The sequence below is a fragment of the Ursus americanus genome, chromosome 8 (assembly GCF_024610735.1).
Source record: "Ursus americanus isolate L20-20 chromosome 8, mUrsAme1.1.p, whole genome shotgun sequence".
In the NCBI taxonomy this organism is placed as follows: domain Eukaryota; kingdom Metazoa; phylum Chordata; class Mammalia; order Carnivora; family Ursidae; genus Ursus; species Ursus americanus.
Genome location: NC_142134.1, coordinates 15,969,986 through 15,988,433, shown reverse-complemented (window position 1 = coordinate 15,988,433; position 18,448 = coordinate 15,969,986). Strand labels below are relative to the sequence as shown.

General features: G+C 36.9%; 1 protein-coding gene across 9 annotated transcripts in view; it reads right to left on the bottom strand.

Moving 5' to 3' along the window:
• The window catches only part of MAPK10 (mitogen-activated protein kinase 10), a 533,352-nt gene extending 515,061 nt beyond the window's left edge, over positions 1-18,291 (bottom strand). For 2 of the 9 annotated variants that reach the window (XM_045791168.2, XM_045791181.2), the window contains exons 1-2: positions 17,902-18,289; positions 11,449-11,523 (exon numbers count right to left, since the gene is read on the bottom strand). The gene's annotated coding sequence lies outside the window, so the exon portion shown is untranslated. Of the gene's footprint in view, positions 1-11,448; positions 11,524-17,901 lie in introns of those variants that run through there. The other 7 variants (XM_045791174.2, XM_087864016.1, XM_087864018.1 and 4 more) reach the window with 5 other exon arrangements.
• Positions 18,292-18,448: the final 157 nt, after the last annotated feature.

Below are 18,448 nucleotides of genomic sequence, written 5' to 3'. Positions count from 1 at the left end.
TAGGGGATCAAACATACAATAAAGATAAGAGGAATCCCAGGACAATGGTGCAAAGAAATTCCAGATGCTAGGCTTAAAGAGCAACAAGTCTATATTGGAGCAGGAAAATGCAAAGCTCTAAGAAGAATGTCTCTGAGAGGGAAAGAAAAATTGTTAATTTGCCAAATGTGTCCAATCTTATCAGGTAGGTTTATGTTTCTAACAGACAGCTTAGGGATATTTAGCTACACAGAAAACTAAAACAAAAACAAAAGATGCAATTATTTACTCTAGGAGGGAAAAAGTACAAGAAAATAAATATACTGAATATAAATGAATATACTAATGCACTGTGTGACTCAATTTTGAATAATGCTCATAATCATTATAAAGGCTGAATATTAACAAAAACAGAAATTGTGATAATTGTATTGGGAAAATGGGAGAAATGGAAGTCTAATGGATAAAACATAAAGCTGAAAAATTAAATATATAATTGTATTTAGCAAATATTTATAGAATACTTACTACGCAAGGCAGTAAGTACTTCAGAAATGCTATTCATTTAACCCTCATATTGGCTCTATGAGTTGGTACTATCATTAATTTCAATTTGCTGATGAAGGAACAAAGTCACAGAAAACTTAACTTCCCCAAGATCAGTGGTTCTTAACTGGGGGTGATTTTGTTTCTCCTGGGGACATTTGACAAGGCCTGAAGACATTGTTAGTTGTTACCGCTAGGGTGAGGGTGCTACCGGAATCTAATGGGTAGAGACCACAGATACACTACACATCCTAAAAAGCACAGAATAGCTCCCTACAACAAAAAGTTACCTCACACAATTTGTCAGTTGTGCCCATCAAGAAACAGTGACTGAGATAAAGGGAAGTGGTGACTACAGAGCTGGGATTTGCATTCTAGCAGCTCTTGAATACCACCTTAGTATGTCCCCTTTCAACAGCTGCCTATGGATGTTATTTAGGAACATGAAACTCAGTATCAGAAGAAAGAGCCGGAAAAATTAAAACTAGTTGCCTCTACAAAAAAAGGGAGGGAAAAAAGAGCCAGTGGACTATTTGGGGTTTGTTTGGTTTTGAGTGTTGTTTGCTTTTTTTGTTTCTTGCTGTTTTTTAAAAGACCTGAAGAATTATTTGAATTATACTTATTTTTAAATGTTAAAACAATTATGAACATTCAAATCATAAACTATTCTCAGCTTAATCATTGTTTCCCATATTTTAGCAGTGTATAGAAAAAATGCAATTTATAAGAGTTGTCTCTCAGTAAATTTTGATTGAATGAAAAGAAGGAAAAATGCATGGAGGACAGAATATATAAAAAGAAAACTTTTGTCTTGATTGGCATCTTGCATATCAAGTCCCAACTTGCAACATAATGAAGGATTTCAGACAGAAAATCCTGATCATCCAGATTCCTAATAGAAAAGCTATTTCAGACCTTATTATAAGCAAACAAGAAAAAATAGCTTTACTAGATAATGATAGATTACCAGCTCTATCATTACATATATAAAAGCATCTATACTACAGGAACAATGAAGTTATTTTTAAAAAAATATTGGAAGCAAGTTAAATAGGATGACACTGTTATTCTTAATCATTATTTTTAAATACATATATATCACACAACCTTTAAAGATCCACATAGAAAATATAAATCCAACTTGGAAACTAGCCCACCCCCCAATATCTTGTAAAAATAACAACAGATCTTTAACAGGATGAGCTAGAAAAGGAAGAAAGATACCAAGTTCATGTCACCCCTACAGCAATACATTGGATCAGCAGGGTATCTCTTTACTCTCAGAGAAAACAAAAGCCATTTTCAAGAATCTTCCCCATTCTGTTTCCTTCCCCACAACTTTATTTTCTTTCCTCAGATATTTCTTTTCCTGCTTAAGGTTCTGTATGCATGCCTTCTGTTGTGCTTGTTTCGACTAGGTAATTTCACATGTTTCATAAAGCAAAATGACATCAAAATGTATACCACGATAAGTCTTGTTCTTGCTGCTGTCCACATTGAAGATGCTGCCCATTCCTCCCTGTTCATTACAAGTAATCTTTTCTTTCTTTTTTTTTTTTTTAAGATTTTATTTATTTATTTGAGAGAAAGAGAGATAGTGAGAGAGAGAGCACGAGCAGGGGTGGAGAGGGAGAAGCAGGCTTCCAATACAGGGCTCCATCCCAGGACGCTTGGATCACGACCTGAGCCAAAGACAGGCGCCCAGCAACTGAGCCACCCAGGTGCCCCAGTAACCATTTTTAATAGCATCTTTGATGAAATGAATCCTCTCAATATTTCTTTATGTAAATATAAGTAAATCTAGATATGTATGCATGTGTATATATATATATATATATATATATATATATATATATATATATACATGTGTGTGTATTTTTCTTATTTCCCACATGCACTGTTCTATTTCTTACTTTATTTCACATAACAATTTTTTTAAATAAAATTTTTTATGTTAGTTAAAGTCTGGCCATCTTAGACTCATCACTTACCAAATTAGAAAATTTAAGTCCAGAGACATGACATCTCTATTAAAGATATTGACTAACATAATAATTATATAACAATTATTTAACCATTTAATTATGAAATAATTATTTAACAATTTTTAAAGTTTTTTAGTTTTCAGACAGGTACTAAAATTTTTTTTATTTTTGTTTTTTTAATTTTAATTAATTTATTTATTTGAGAGAGAGAGCACAAGTCAGGGGGAGGGTCAGAGGGAGAAGCAGAATACGCACTGAGCAGGGAGCACAACTCAGGGTTCAATCCCAGGACCTGAGCCAAAGGCAGACACTTAATCCACTGAGCACCCAGGCACCCCCCCCCCAATTTTTTTTTAAATCAGGTGTATGATTTCTATGTTTTTAGCATATTTTTAAAATTACTAGTTAAGTCAACTTCAAGAAAGCCTATACTGTACTTTAACAAATAGTTATGTTTGGAAACAAATTCACGAGACCTAACAATATCCCTTGTATAAAAATAAATCAGGGGTGGCTGAGTAGCTTACTCAGTTAAGTGCTTGCCTCTTGGTTTTGGCTCAGGTCACAGTATCAGGGTCCTGAGATTGAGGCCCAGGTTGGGGGGAGGGGGTGTCTGTGCTCAGCAGGGAGTCTGTTTGAGATTCTCTCTCTCTCCTTTCTCCCTCTGCCCCTCCCCCCAACCCCATTCTCATGTGAGTACTCCCTCTGTCTCTAAAATAAATAAATATTTTTTAAATTAATTAATTAAATCAGTGGTTTTAATTAGGCTAAATTTTGTATCATTTTCTGTAATGTTAAATAGTAATTACTTAAAATTTAAATAACACACTGCTTTATCAAAGATTATAATATCTCATATTTAAAGAAAATATTCCTTTTTTTTTAAAGATTTTATTTATTTATTTGACAGAGAGACAGCCAGCGAGAGAGGGAACACAAGCAGGGGGAGTGGGAGAGGAAGAAGCAGGCTCCCAGCGGAGGAGCCTGATGGGGGGCTCGATCCCAGAATGCTGGGATCGCACCCTGAGCTGAAGGCAGACGCTTAATGACTGTGCTAACCGGCACCTCAGAAAATATTTTTTTTTTATGTATTTTTTATTTTATTTTATTTATTTATGTGACAGAGACAGCCAGCAAGAGAGGTTCAGAGCACAGCAGTGGAGTGGGAGAGGAAGAAGCAGGCTCCCAGCGGAGGAGCCCTATGTGGGACTCGATCCCGGAAAGCCAGGATCACGCCCTGAGCCAAAGGCAGACGCTTAACGACTGCGCTACCCAGGCGCCCCCAGAAAATATTCTTGATATAGTCAAAGATCATAAAACAAATGCTAAAAGTCTAACTAATCACATTGAAATCAAATTTTTTTCAACAAGATTTTAATGGGAAGCTATGGGGCTTGGAATTGTATAAGTAATTCAAACCCTTTTACCTTTCTTTCTATCATTTATTTTCCATCCCCCAACCCCACGAAACCTGGGCAGCTCAGTTAGAAACCTGTTTCTTAGGGTGGAGCTCACAATGGGGAGTTGGTAGAGGAAAGAAAGAAAAAATGCAGCACATAACTATCCACCAAGTTAACCTAGGAACACTCCTCTTCACAGGGCTACACAGCATGGTTGATTTGGCTTGGAACTGTGAAATCAAAGGAGAGTTTGTTTTTCTCTGGCCCTTCTAAGATTCTAAGATTCTTTCCAGGAGCAAAGCCTAGTCTATATTCATGGGAAAATCACTATTATAGAATGTCAATGGTGTTTGAATGAATGGTCTTCTATTCCAATTCAAATTAATATTCTCTTTGGGGTATATATTAAATTTATTGGCCCTCTTCTATTTCAAGTGGGAAAAGAAATTACTTTGAACATAGGGAGAGACCTAGCAGACAATCAGGAGTCATTGCACCATGTCTATTTGAATTTCTTTAGGTATGTGAACATACACTTGTCTCAAATAAAAGACTACAGAAAGAAATGAAAAAATCAGTTGCATGCCTCAAAACAAGGAGAGAAAAAATTTCAAGAAATATAAAATAACGAGAAAAACTTAACTATCTAATTAATAACTGCCATAAGCAAAGAAGGTATATGCCCCTTTCAATTCTCTAGAGGTTAAAAAATAAAATGTGCTATCAAAAATATGATAAAAACTCTCAAATTATAGATTATATTAGTTCTCTAGGAAAATTAAGTCAAGATTCTTCCATGAAAATTACATATATTCACAAACAGGAAAATAAAAAAAAAAAAGAGAAACGATTAGTACTTTATCAAAACTTCACCAGTGATATTTCAATCACATCACATCCTCCCGGCAGATGTTCTGTCTGAACAAATTTGTATGTTCACTCTTGTTCAGTTTTGCATAGCGAAGTTACCTTTCTTTGAGTTGTGTATCGTTGTATGTGTTCTTTTTGGTAGCGATGAGATGTAAGAAGTTGAAATTCTTTGTACAATCTATATCCACGCATCTTTGCATACACAATCAATTTTTTTAAATAGTAATAGGTATAAAAGCATGACATAACAGTTGAACTGCATGTTATTAGGTATTATTAGTTGACCTTGAGGACTTTCTAGAAATTACAAAAACATGGTAAGTCATTCATACGTATCTTCAAACACTGAGGTGGCAAGTGAATCAAATGATTTGCCTAAATAAAAATTTATTTTCTGCTAAAATACTATTAATCAGGTGCCACGTATATTAAGAATTGTCAGGAACCTTATAGTGAATCTATGTTTTTTCTTTGTCTTCAAACGTACAAGCAATATTTATCATATATAAAAGTGAAAGTAACAAAAAAATATCAAATTTATTTATGAAAGAATAGAAAAAGTAAGCCAAAAGGAATCTCTAGTTCTTTCAAAGTCAAAAACAATCCATGTCTGCAAGAAGAAATTTAAAAGTCCAAGGCAAAATAATGAATACATTTTTCTTTACATTGTTAGAAGTACCATATAAAACGGTATTATTTTCAAGGGAAAAATGCCATATTACTAATATAAATATATGCCTCAGAGAATGACTGCAATAGCAGTATGAAACAGACAAAATTAAACAAGAGTTTTTGTAAGTATCCTACAAACATTAACTCAGGACTTTGGTTTTACCAAAACTATATAAACCTAAACTTCATTCATGATCATATCAAATTAACTACTTTGGCTCTTTGTTTTTCCTCCATTCCAGGCCTCGTGTGCCTTAGAGCTGTTACATTTTACTTGGCTTAATCTATAACTAGAGCAAGACTGAAATAATCATCTGCGTCATCTAAAGAAAACACACTTATACGACACTGTGGGGGGAGAGAGAGGCAGTGGCCCGGCACTGGTGACCACCAAACAGAAACTGGGAACTAAACCAATGGACCCTGAAGGCCTAGTAATTTGATAGAGTATTTTCTATAGGAACTGAGAAACCAATGATACTTCACATAAAATATAATCTCTTTTGTAAGATTTCTGCATTTTAGTTGATAACTACGTTTATATTTTGATTTTATTACTGTGATTAGAGTTGAATATGTTATTAATACAATTGTTGAAGTGATATAAAGAAAATTAATACATTATTTTATGAAAATATTTTTGTATTATTTTTGAAAATTCATTTTAAAATTTGTTTTAAATTGAAATAGCTCATAAAGTTCTTGCTTCTTACTTACAGATTCATGGAAAAACTTATTGTTACTACATCCATATAACTTGTTCACCCTATTCTCACCACCCATTGTACCAAAATCCTCCTGTAGTACACCCATGCTGGGGATACTTAAGTAGCAGTTACTGATGATTGCTTCAATAATCCAATATTCATTTCCAAACCCTGTTTCCCATTCTACCTTTGCTAGAAGCTAGAAAAGCTAAGTACTTGCTTCCTTGCTTTCCTTGTAGAGAGCAGAACACAATTTTGGCCAATAATATGTAGGTAAACACATACTGGAGTATAATTTTTTGGGAAAAGCTTTTAATTATATATATGTGTGTGTATGTAATTTTATTTTATATATATATGGAGAAAAAGAGAGAGAAAACAGCAAAGGCTGACCCCATGCTTTTCCATCGTTCTGTTGGTCTTAAAAGAGGATTGAGTATCTGCAGTTACAGCAGTCCTATCATGACTGTAAGAGGAAGGCAAAGAACTGAACTGCAGTGACCCAGGCTTGGACATCAGAAGCACTTGCCTACCACCTGGCTTCTTGTGAGAAAAATAAACCTCTCTGTTTAAGTCCCTACTTATAAGATATTTTATTATTTGGAGCTAATAGTCTTTCTGATGCGCTGTCCTCAAAGAGTCCATATTCTACTGAGAAAAACATGGTCAGATGTCCAAAGTAAAAGATTATGCTTTAACTAGAGGCTATCTCTCCTATCTAAAAAAGAATGGTACTGATTCTCCACCATATCCTCCAGCAATATTCTGATTATCAGAATCTGATTATTTGCTGAACGGGGAGGGGTGATGGTCTCTCAAAGCATCTATTTGAAAGAGTTTACATACAGAAATACTTTCCATGTTTGGCTGAAGAATAGGGAAAGAGTATGTGTATGAGTGTGAGTGTGTGTGAAGGGTGATAACAACAAAGAGAAAGGCATGACGTGATGACTACTTCCCTTCACCTCCATCTACTTAAAATAGTTAATTTCATCATAGAATCTTAATTATTTTTTTTAATTTTTATTTATTTGAGAGAGAGAGAGAGATAGCAAGAGAGAGAGCACAAGCAGGGGGGAGAGGGAGAAGAAGACTCTCTGCTGAGCAAGGAGCTGGATGTGGGACTCGATCCCAGGACCCTGGGATCATGATCTGAGCCAAAGGCAGATGCTTAACTGACTGAGCCATCCAGGCGCCCCTCATCAGAGACATTGTGATATAATGAACATAAGCAGTGCTGCTTTAAGAATCACGTGACCAAGTATGGCACACTGGTGGCCTTACTTCTGCAGTTGAGCCCAGCCCAGCTGTGGCTCATTGTTGACAGCTTTGGGAGCACTAAGAGATGCTCTCCTTGACACCCATACTGATTGTCTTATGGAGAGTACAAGCAACAGTGGAAACAGCAAGCACCCTCCTGCAAGTGATGTTCAGGCATTAGACTTTCAGGAGGAGGTTTGAGTATAAGCACAGAGTCAAACATTACAGAACACGTGTAAAACATCACTTGGAGAATGCTGGAAGTATGGGAGGTCGCCAACACATTTTCAGGAGTCTGGGGGTCCTATGTATGGGAGAAGATGGGGCTCAATCTGTGTTATTAATATAACTGGAATCCATCCAGTCTATAGCCCAAGCTGGTGAGAGTTTTAAAGACAGTGATTTTTGGCTAACAGATTTTTGGCTGATAGATAGATACTTTAACTCTTTATCTAATTCAAGTTGCCACTGATGGTACTGAGAAGACTTTCCCATTCAGAGAACTGGACAAAAGAATGGAGGATCACTCAAACTACAATGAAGTAAGGGAATGTTTATTGAAAGCTGAGTAATTGGAGTATATTCTCTGATCAAAGGGAACAGAGTTCATTATTCTTTGAGTTCATATTAATGGCAAAGTTCAGTAACTGTTTTGAGAGAGTAGAAAACTCTCTTTTCCCCTCCACACTCCAAGAGTATATATGCAATGCTAACATCTCTTCTTTTGTCCTCACCCTATTCTCTCTCCCATTCCCTCAACAGAGTAACAAGAATAAAAAGATCAACCAACAGTCAACAAAGATTAATATCTTCTGAACACTTATTGCATACAAGATATTGTGTTAAGCACTGTATGGGGATTTTTCAAAATAAAATAGCTCTATTAAATGACCTCCATTTAGTCAAACCATAAGATTAACTGATGTTCTCCATTCCCCCTATAAAAACAGACTGATGTCCATGGCCGCTGAATGTTTACTAATGCACTATATCATAGCATACCTGCACATTTATGCTTCCTCCAGCTGAGTTATAACTACCAGCTGCCATTCATTCATTCCCTTAACAGTATCTGAGCGTACACTATGTGACAGGCTCTACTCTAGGATGTAGGGACACAGCAGTAAAAAAAACAGACTAAAATTTTGACCTTCTGAAGCTTACATAAAAATCAAGTTCTGTAGGAGTGCCTGAGTGGCTCCTTCAGTTAAGCGGCAGACTCTTGATTTTAGCTCAGGTCATGATCTCATGTCCCGGGATCAAGCCCCACGTCAGGCTCAGCACCCAGTGCACAGTCTTCTTAAGGATTCTTTTTCTCCCCCTGCTCTGCCCCACCACCACCCAACCCCAGCCCAGATCACACATGCATGCGCACTCTCTCGCTCTCTTGCTCTCTCTAAAATAAATAAATCTTTTAAAAAAATCAAATGTTTTAGTTTCCCAAATTCTTTTTTTTTTTTTTTAAAGATTTTATTTATTTATTTGACAGAGACAGAGACAGCCAGTGAGAGAGGGAACACAAGCAGGGGGAGTGGGAGAGGAGGAAGCAGGCTCATAGCAGAGGAGCCTGATGTGGGGCTCGATCCCATAACGCCGGGATCACGCCCCGAGCCTAAGGCAGACGCTCAACCGCTGTGCCACCCAGGCGCCCCTAGTTTCCCAAATTCTTAATGTGAATTATCCTTGCTAATGTAATTAGGTAATTTAATTTTCATATACTTAATTAAGTGCAAAATGAAAATAAAGTTGAAATTTAAAAACAAAGTAGTGAATTTTAGGTTATGTATATTTTACCACAATTTTTAAAACTGAAGTTGAGTGCTATGGAAAGACAAATTACTGCCATGAATTACCAGAGGCAAGAAAACTGGAATATATTACACAGGTGTCCTCAAGTTCTACATTTCCTTTAACAAAAACCAAACCAGAAAATTATAGATTTTGCATTTAGGCAAGGTTTAGATAAAAAAGACAGCCTACAACTCTCAACAGCAGATTTACACTCAGAAAAGCTTTGGCCCAACATCACAAGATTGACTAGTGAATGTATAATGACAGGGTTTTGGTAAAAATAAAATACTTCATTTGCATACGTGTAATTTTTAATAGTTCTCTACTTTAAGGTGAACTAAAGAACTACTTATCCTAACAGCTTCAACTCTCTAAGAAATTTCCTCTCCTGTGGTTTTAAAATGTGGCAGGTTCAGCATTTCTCTTGTTTATAGGAGTATCCTAGCTCAGGATTTGGCCCTAAATAGATCATCTGTCTGCAGATAAGACTAGTTTTCCTCCTCAGTTTGCTATTAGACATTATAGGAGAAGATGTAAAAATCAATCAACTTTTAAGAAATTTTTAAGAAGTGATGCTTTGTTTTATTAAACACTCCAAGTTGGCCTAACAAAGCCTTTAATGATGAACTTTCTTGCACAGCAGCTTACTCGCATCAGACAGTGTGAAATCACCCTCTTTAAAACAGAACTTAAACTAGAAAGCTTAATTTCTGACTTGGTCTCCATTTCTGGGAACACTTAAGAAAATCAAGATTAGCAGTCATGAACCCTAAGGCAAGTCCCTATAGGTCAGATTTAGATGACAGCATCTTCATATTAAATTACTTAGTGTATGTTCAGACATGGCTTAGTTTCCAAAAACAGAAGGGTTATGCTTATTTGCCATACTCCCTTCAACCAAACTGAATAGGCAGTTACATAACTTGCCAGGACAAGTAGCAGAAATGAGTCAGAGACAGGACCAGCCCTAGTAAAAATGCGAATTAGGCAGTTTGACTTCAGTGCCACACCCCTTTAGTACTACACAGACTTCCCTGATCCCCTCCCTTGGTATCATCAGCCCTCCAGGTCACCCTCATAGCACATACCTCTCCCCCACCAAACTCTTCTCTCTAACTCTTTCTCTTCCGCTCACACCGAAACTAGCTTCCCTCTTTCCTTCTTCCCCTTCATTAATTAAAACTTAGCTCTCCACAATCTCTCACCCTCAGGGTTTAATGTGACAACTACCTAATCTGATAAACCAATCTATACTAACCGCACTAAGAGAGAAAGCTGGAAGGTAAAGCGAATTTTAACTTCCACGAATTTTAACTTCCACATTCCAAAGTTAACACCTTTGCAGTTTAACTCATTGGTGGCTAAAAGTGAGAATTTCTAGCCAAGGAATACAGGAAATATTGTGTCCAAGGCGGAGCCATTAAGCAACTGGCTGCAGGAGTAGGTGAACGTTTTTAGCCTAACACACTGCCAGCCGTATCGGAGGAACTAACAAGCCCTAGTCAATTTGGGGACAGTAGGGGAAATTGGAAAAGAACTAAGGATCTTGTTGGTAAAGAAGAGTGGAAGGTACAGGAGCACACAATTTTTTCTGACTTAAACTTTCATAGGACTAGCTAGTCCAGGTAACTGATAAATATTTTTAAAAGTTTCTCTTCAGAATGAAATACATCAAAACATTTTTTTCTCAATAAGTCTAGAACTAATTTCAAAAATTTACATACCTTCTGTTGTTATTGTTGTTTGATTTTCTTAAATAGCACTTTACAGTTTTCATACACATATTTCATGTAATCCTGTTGAATACTGAAAGAACATTACCGGCTATTATGTGTGGGACATATCAGCTATTCTTATTTCCTTCACTTTGCAAATGAGGAAAACGACACTTAAAGAAGAGAGGTGACTTGTCAAGATTTGCACTTAGGTCTTTTGAGTGCAAATGCTGTGCTCGTTCATTGTCCTGAGCTACCAGGTTGCCTCCCAACATTCAGAGTTATCTGTGCCATTGCTGTCATGTAACTCTACATCCTAGGGGAATTCTCACATTCTAAAAAGAGAGTTCAGCTACCACCAAAGGAAAATAACCTGTTTATTCAATGGACCAGAGGGTAATTGTAGTCCTATCTGGTTTCCATTGCTGCATTTTTCCCCAGCCTATTCTTGGTTCACTTGGAAGTGTCAGTACTGTCTCACAAAGTCTTCCTTAAGCACTGTCAGACTTTGTGCTCCAATTACCTGCTCATGTTTTGGTGGATTACTTATCTTGCTTCTGCTTCTCCCCTGGGCAAAGTTCTCATCACAGTCCTTACTCTGTAAGCAAAAAAGAGGATAATGTGTTTCTGGACTTAAAGGAGAAAAAACACTAACACAGATGGTACAAACCAGAATACAAATATTTCATATTGAGATGAACACAAGAAGCCAGCTGGGAAAACATTGCTATTTACAGATTTAGATTAGCCTAGAATTCATTTCAACCTTGGAGGTAAGGTGGTATTTTTAAATCATTGTCCTTTAAAGCACGAATCTTAACATTCTGGAAAGATATAAACTCCTTTCTGAATTTGTTGAAATGTATAGATGTTTTCCCTAGAAAAATGCACACACACATAGTTGGAATACAATCTCAAGGAGTCCATTAGGGTGTCATCCATGGGTCCCACATAAAATATTCCTGACGTAGAGTGTGACACGAGGTTAGTCTCTAAGTGATGAATATTCTGAGGTCCATGAGCCACTTAGAAGCCCAATTAAAAATGTGTTAAGGCCAGCTATTTAGTTTCTTTATACTAGTAGTGATAATCTGTTGACCTTTTTGTTTGTTTATAGAAGCTGGCAAAAGAGAAATCATTTTTATTTAGTCTTTAAAAGAAAAATCAACTCTGCTAGCCTATAAGGTAGCATTGTCCAAAAGGACTTTTAGTGATGATGGAAATGTTCTGTATCTTGCTATTCCATTCAGGGGTCACTAGCCACTTGAAATGTGGCTCTTGGGACTGAGGAACTGAATTTTTCATTTAATTTAAATTTGATTAATTTACAAAAAAGTTTTTTCTTGTGATGAGAACTTTTAAGATCTACTCTCAGCAATTCTCAAATATACAATACAGTATTATTTACTATAGTCCCAATGCCATACATTACATCCCCATGACTTACTTATTTTATAGCTGGCAGTTTGTCTTAACACCCCAGATCTTTTATAACAAAAGTGACACACACATTGTAAAGATTTTAAATAAAAACATTTCAAAAATGCAATCTTTGCTGTTATTCTAATCCTCAGAGAAACTGTAGTTAGTATAAATATTGCCATATAAAAAGATATATGTATTTTTTAAAAGATTTTATTTATTTATTTGAGAGAGAGAGAGAGCAAGACAGTGGGGCAGGGGGTGGGGGGAGGAGCAGAGGGAAAGGGACAAGCAGACTCTGCACAGTGCCCCATGCAGGGCTGGATCCCAGGATCCTGAGATCACAACCTGAGGTGACATCAAGAGTCAGAAGCTCAACAGACTGAGCCACCTAAGCTCCCCTAGATATATGTACTTTTTGAACAGAAATCATATTATTTTGTTTGTCACTGGATAATATATATGGGCAACCATAGTTTATTTAACCATTCCACTATTATGTACATTTATTTTGTTTTTAATCTTATGACTACTAATAATACTGCAATAAATATTCTTGATCACATCTCTGGTCATATATGTAAATATTTCTATATGATAAATTTCCTAGGTGGAATAAGCTAAAGGATTTAAATATTTATATACTATGAAAGACATTGCAATTGCATTCCCAAATGCAATAAGCCAAACTATAATCCTACCAACAATCGTGAGATGGTATCTATTTCACATGTTTTTACTAATACCAGATATCAATACCAGATATGGTAAGTCTTTAAAATTTTTTTCCATGGGGCGGCTGGGTGGCGCCGTTGGTTAAGTATCCGATTCCTGGTTTTGGCTTAGGTCATGATCTGAGATTGAGCTGTGTGTCAGGCTCTGAGCTCAGCACAGAGTTTGCCTAAGATTCTCTATCCTCTGCTGTTCCCTCTAACCCCCATTTGCACACGTGGGCATGATCTCTCTCTTTCAAGTAAATAAATAAATCTTAAAATATAAATAAATAAATAAATAAATAAATAAATAAATAAATAAATAAATAAATAAATTTTCCAGTTTGATAGTTACAGACACCTTATTTTTGTTTTAAATTTTTTCTTTATACAGTTGTTTTATTTTCAAATATTCATTGCTTTTCTGAATTTCTTTTGTAAATTTTGTATTCATTGTTTTTATTACTATATAGAAGCTTTGTATTTTATGTAGCAAAATAAACAAATTCTTTTAAGATTTCGGGGACAAGTGGGTATCTGCAGCTATCACCAAAATAAATTCCACATGGATCAAAGAATAAAATGTGAAAAACAAAGCCATGAAAGTCTAGAAGAAAAAAAAAAAGGAAGAATATTTTTAGTAATAGAAAATAAAATGGCTTGTAAGCAAACAAAAAATACTAATAAGAGAAAGAAAACTATACACGTAATGTGACAGCATTTTGTACCTATTAGATTAGCAATGATCAAAAAAGTTTGATAATGCTGTGTTGGTGAGGGTGTGGGGAAACAAAGTATGTTAGCAAACTTTCCATCTGGATTGGGATGACTGTAACTGGTTTTTGTACTGCTTCTTTAGAGGGCACCTTGGCTTTGTCTAACAAAATGTAAAATGTGTCTACTCTTTAATACAACAATTACACTTCTAGAAGCTAAATCTAGCTAAACCAGCTCTACTTTACATGTAAGACAGGACCAAGTACAAAGAAATGTATTTCGAATTGTAAGGAACGGCAAAAGTTTGGGAATAACCTACGCGTCCATTAAAAAGGGAGAAGTTACGTAAACTATGCCACGTCTAAGCAACAGAATACTATACAGCCATTCAAAAGACGTAGGCATATCTGGAGGATCTGATAATAGAGATCAAAGGATATTATGTTTAAAAAATGCATTAGGTAAGGATGTGAGCTAACCTTACTTCAAAAAAGAACATGTGTATGTGTGTGTCTGAGAAAATACACAAGAAATAGCTAGATTTCTCAACACCATTTTTGAATGATGCATGTTCCTCCTTTATTATATACTGTACCTAGTCAATCATTTTATCATATATTGTAGCTGGTCTGCTGCTAACTGTTGTGATTTATAATTTATTTTAATAGCTTTTAGTGTACTTTCTCCTCATTTATTTTCTTTTTAAGATCCTCTTGGTTATCTTTTTTTTTTTTTAATTTATTTATTTTTAGATTTTATTTGAGAGAGAAAGAGCACATGCAATACCCGAGCATGAGTAGGGGGGAGGGGCAGAGGGAAAGGGAGAGGCAGGGAGCCCATTGCCCGGCTTGATCCCAGGACCCTGGAATCATGACCCGAGCCAAAGGCAGACGCTTAACTGAGTGAGCCACCCAGGCGCCCTTCTTTCTGGTTATTTTTAAAAGGTTAACCTTCCAAATGAATTTTTAAATTATTTTCTCAAATTCCCAAAAGTATTGTCAGACATTTGATTAAAATTATACTGGATATGTAGGTTATTTTTTTTAAATATTTTATTTATTTATTTGTTAGAGAGAGCGAGAGAGAACACAAGCAGGGGGAGTGGCAGGCAGAGGGAGAAACAGGCTCCCTGCTGAGTAACGAGCCCAATGTGGGACCTGGGATCATGACCTGAGCCAAAGGCAGATGCTTAAGCGACTGAGCCACTCGGGCGTCCCTGTAGGTTACTTTCAAAAGGTATTAGAATTATATGATGTTTGGGTGTTGGTATTTATTTATTTATTTATTTATTTTTAAAGATTATTTTAGGGAGAGAGCACAAGCGGGAGGGGCAGAGGGAGAGGGAGACTCTCAAGCCCACTCTGTGCCCAGCACAGAGCCTGACTTGGGGCTCTATCTCAGAACCCTGAGATGAATACCCTGAGAACACCACTGGAGCAGAAACCAAGAGTCAAGACATTTAACCAACTGCACCCCCAGGTACCCGAGTGTTGGTTTAATCTAAAAGTATCTCTCTTCTTTTTTTTTTTTTAATGTGTTTTTTCTTACTTTTTTTTTTTTTTCTTAAGTAGGCTCATACCCAGAGTGCAACGCAGGTCTTGAACTCACAACCTGAGCTGAGATCAGAGTCAGATGCTCAACCAAGTGAGCCATCCAGGCATCCCTATCTCTTTTTTTATTCAAACATTTTTGTCTCATAAATTCATTTTTAAAGTAAGTTTTATTAATTTCTCTTAATATTCATTTCTAGCTATTTAATTGTGGTTATTATAAATAGGAGTCTTTTTATATTGTATGTTCTAACTGGTTTGATTTGTACATGGGAAAGCTCTTCATTTTGTATGGTAATTTTTAAAACTGGTTACCTTAACTCATCTTTTATTGCTTCTAAAAGATTTTCAATGGGGGTGCCTGGGTGGCTCAGTCAGTTAAGCATCTGCCTTGGCTCAGCTCATGATCCCAGCGTCCTGGGATCAAGCCCCACATCAGGCTCCCTGCTCAGTGGGTAGTCTACTTCTCCCTCTGCCACTGCCTGAAGCTCCCCTGCTTATGCTCCCTCTCTCTCTCACTGTCAAATAAATAAATAAAATCTTTAAAAAAAATTAAAAATAAGTAAATAAAAGTTTTTCAATTGATCCTTGCAGTTTTCATATAATTTGCAAACAAATGACAATCCTAACTTATGTTCAGTATTTAATTTTGTATTTCTATTCCATGTCTCACTGGATTGGCTATCATATCCTTTCATGGTAAGATGATGAGCATTCTTGCCACATTTAATGGGAATAATTGTTTCATTATAAAGCCAAGTTTCTGGATTTGGTATAAAATATATATTGTTAAATTATCTACCCTAAATTCTTTAAAAGTTTTTATTAAGGAATGATGCTGGATTTTACAAAATCCTTTTCATTATCAATTGAAACACTCATACAGATTTTTTTTCTTCCTTGACTTATTAATGTAGTCAACCAAATGAATAAGTTTTCTATTATTGAATCATTCTTATACATCTGGCATAATTCCTCTTAATTTTGTCATAGCATTTGTAACATAGTTCTAGGGTCTATGTGTATCTTAAGTATGTATTCTAATTTTACATTATATCCAAAAGGAGACTAACTTGTAGGTTTCTCTTTTGTGTACTCTTTATCAGGTTTTGGTATTGCAGCCATTTATTTTAAAATCAGCCTTTTACCTCATACAAAACAAAAGGATTACTGGTGAAAAAGCCTGAAGGGCAACCACCTGAAATGGCCTTAATGGGGGGGGGGGGGACCCACAACAATGTTCACAACACTGGTTTGTCTGCTTTTGAGAAAATTTCCAACACTACACTCTTCATGCTTTCTTTCTGACTTGAATTACCAAGGTATTCCAAGTAGCTTTTCTTTCTAATAAACATATGAACTTTCTTTCAATGACAAACAGAGGCACATGTTGTACCCTAGCACTGTCATATATGAACCAGAACATTTAAAAAGCCGTGTTTCAGAAAATGGGGGAAGTTCTGGGGAAAAGGCTCTAATCCTTCACTTGTCTCTAGTTCAGCTGGGCTGGTCTTCTCACTGTTATTTACTATCGCCACTCTATTCCTGCTGTTGCACTTTGGTTTAATGTTGTTTCCTTCAATTGTCTGTCTTTCCTCATCTGTGCTTCATTCATCCCACTACCTACCCTTCTTCGAAGCCCAGTTTAAATTCCCCTGCTCCTTGATATGACTAATCCAGCCCATTCAACCTACCACAGACTTTCTCTCATCTGCTACTGTACTCAAAATTTGGCTGCACATTCTAGCCATAATCTCAAATTGCTTCAAGAATGCTACTTTTCTTTCTTAGGCTCTGTGGTTAGCTCCCTGAGGGCAAGGACCTTCCTTATCTTAAAATTTTGCTGTGCGTTTTCCATTGTATTTAGCACTGTGAGTAATTACATTCAGTGCATACTTGCAAGACATATTTGACTAAACACATCCATCACAGTTATTCATTTAGTAAATGAGATAATGAAAAGTCAAGTGCTCGCCAAAGGTAAATCATTACTATTAATTCCCTCATTCATCATACATGTTCAGCAGCCTCAGGGGCTAGGGAACCTAGGATTGCAGTTTTAATTTCACCTCACATCTCTCCATTTTGGAGCCAGCCATGAAGTTTAGATTCACCTAGGGCTCTACACTATCAGCCCAGGACTACATTACCCCCAGGTCCCCTATCCAGAGTGGACCAGGTTATCTTATACCTCTGAGAATAACCCCAAACTTTTGAAATTCAAATGACAAGATACTGTTTGCTCAGGAATTCAGGAAGACTTTGTTAATTGTTGAAATCCAAATCTTTCAGTCTGCAGGAGAGGAATAGCGCTAGGACATAAATTTGCCAAGAGGCAATGTGTAGTTCTATAAAGAAAAACGGATATTCTTTATTTTATTCGATTACAGAGAATCTTTTACTTCATTTTTTTAACTTTAGGATTATCTTAGTTTCAGAGGAATTTTAACAGATGAATTTACATACTTTTTTCAAAAATATATGAGTATTTGAGTTTCCCCGAGGGCACCTGGGGTTGACGAAGTGCTGCCAGCACACCTTTGAAGATCACTTTACAACTGTGGGAAAACTCACCGAGCTGTTTTCGTTGACCCCGCCATTTCCAAGTTGCTATATTGCTGCAGGGAGCTGGCACAGCCCGGCTCTGTCTCTCTTCCCTCTTCTCCTCACGGTTTCAAAGCCCAAATCCGCCCGGTGAGAATATGGAAACAAGGCTGGAGGCCAGGGAGGGCAAGGGGGGAGGGGTTATTTAGATTCACGGGGGAAGAGCAAGCGGTTAGACATTTTTCACTCTCCCTCACCCTCCCTAGGGCCATAAAGTTCTGTTTCTGGAGTTGGAAGCGGGGGGCGGTCGGCTGCGTTTTCAACTTGGCCTAAAATTAGGAGTCCACACTGCAGGGGATAAGAACTTTGCGGCCCGGCGATCAACCTGAGGGTCTGGTTAGCCAGAACACTAAAAGCCAGGCCCTAGGCACCGGTTGTCATGGGAACCGGGGCGCTGGTCTCCCAGGCGACCTCGTCCCTAGGGAGGGGGCGGAACTGGAGGCCGGGAGGGCCAATGAGGCGGAGGGGAGCGCCCGGTCGCGGATCGCTCTCCTGCTAGAGCCCGGGAAGGCTTTTG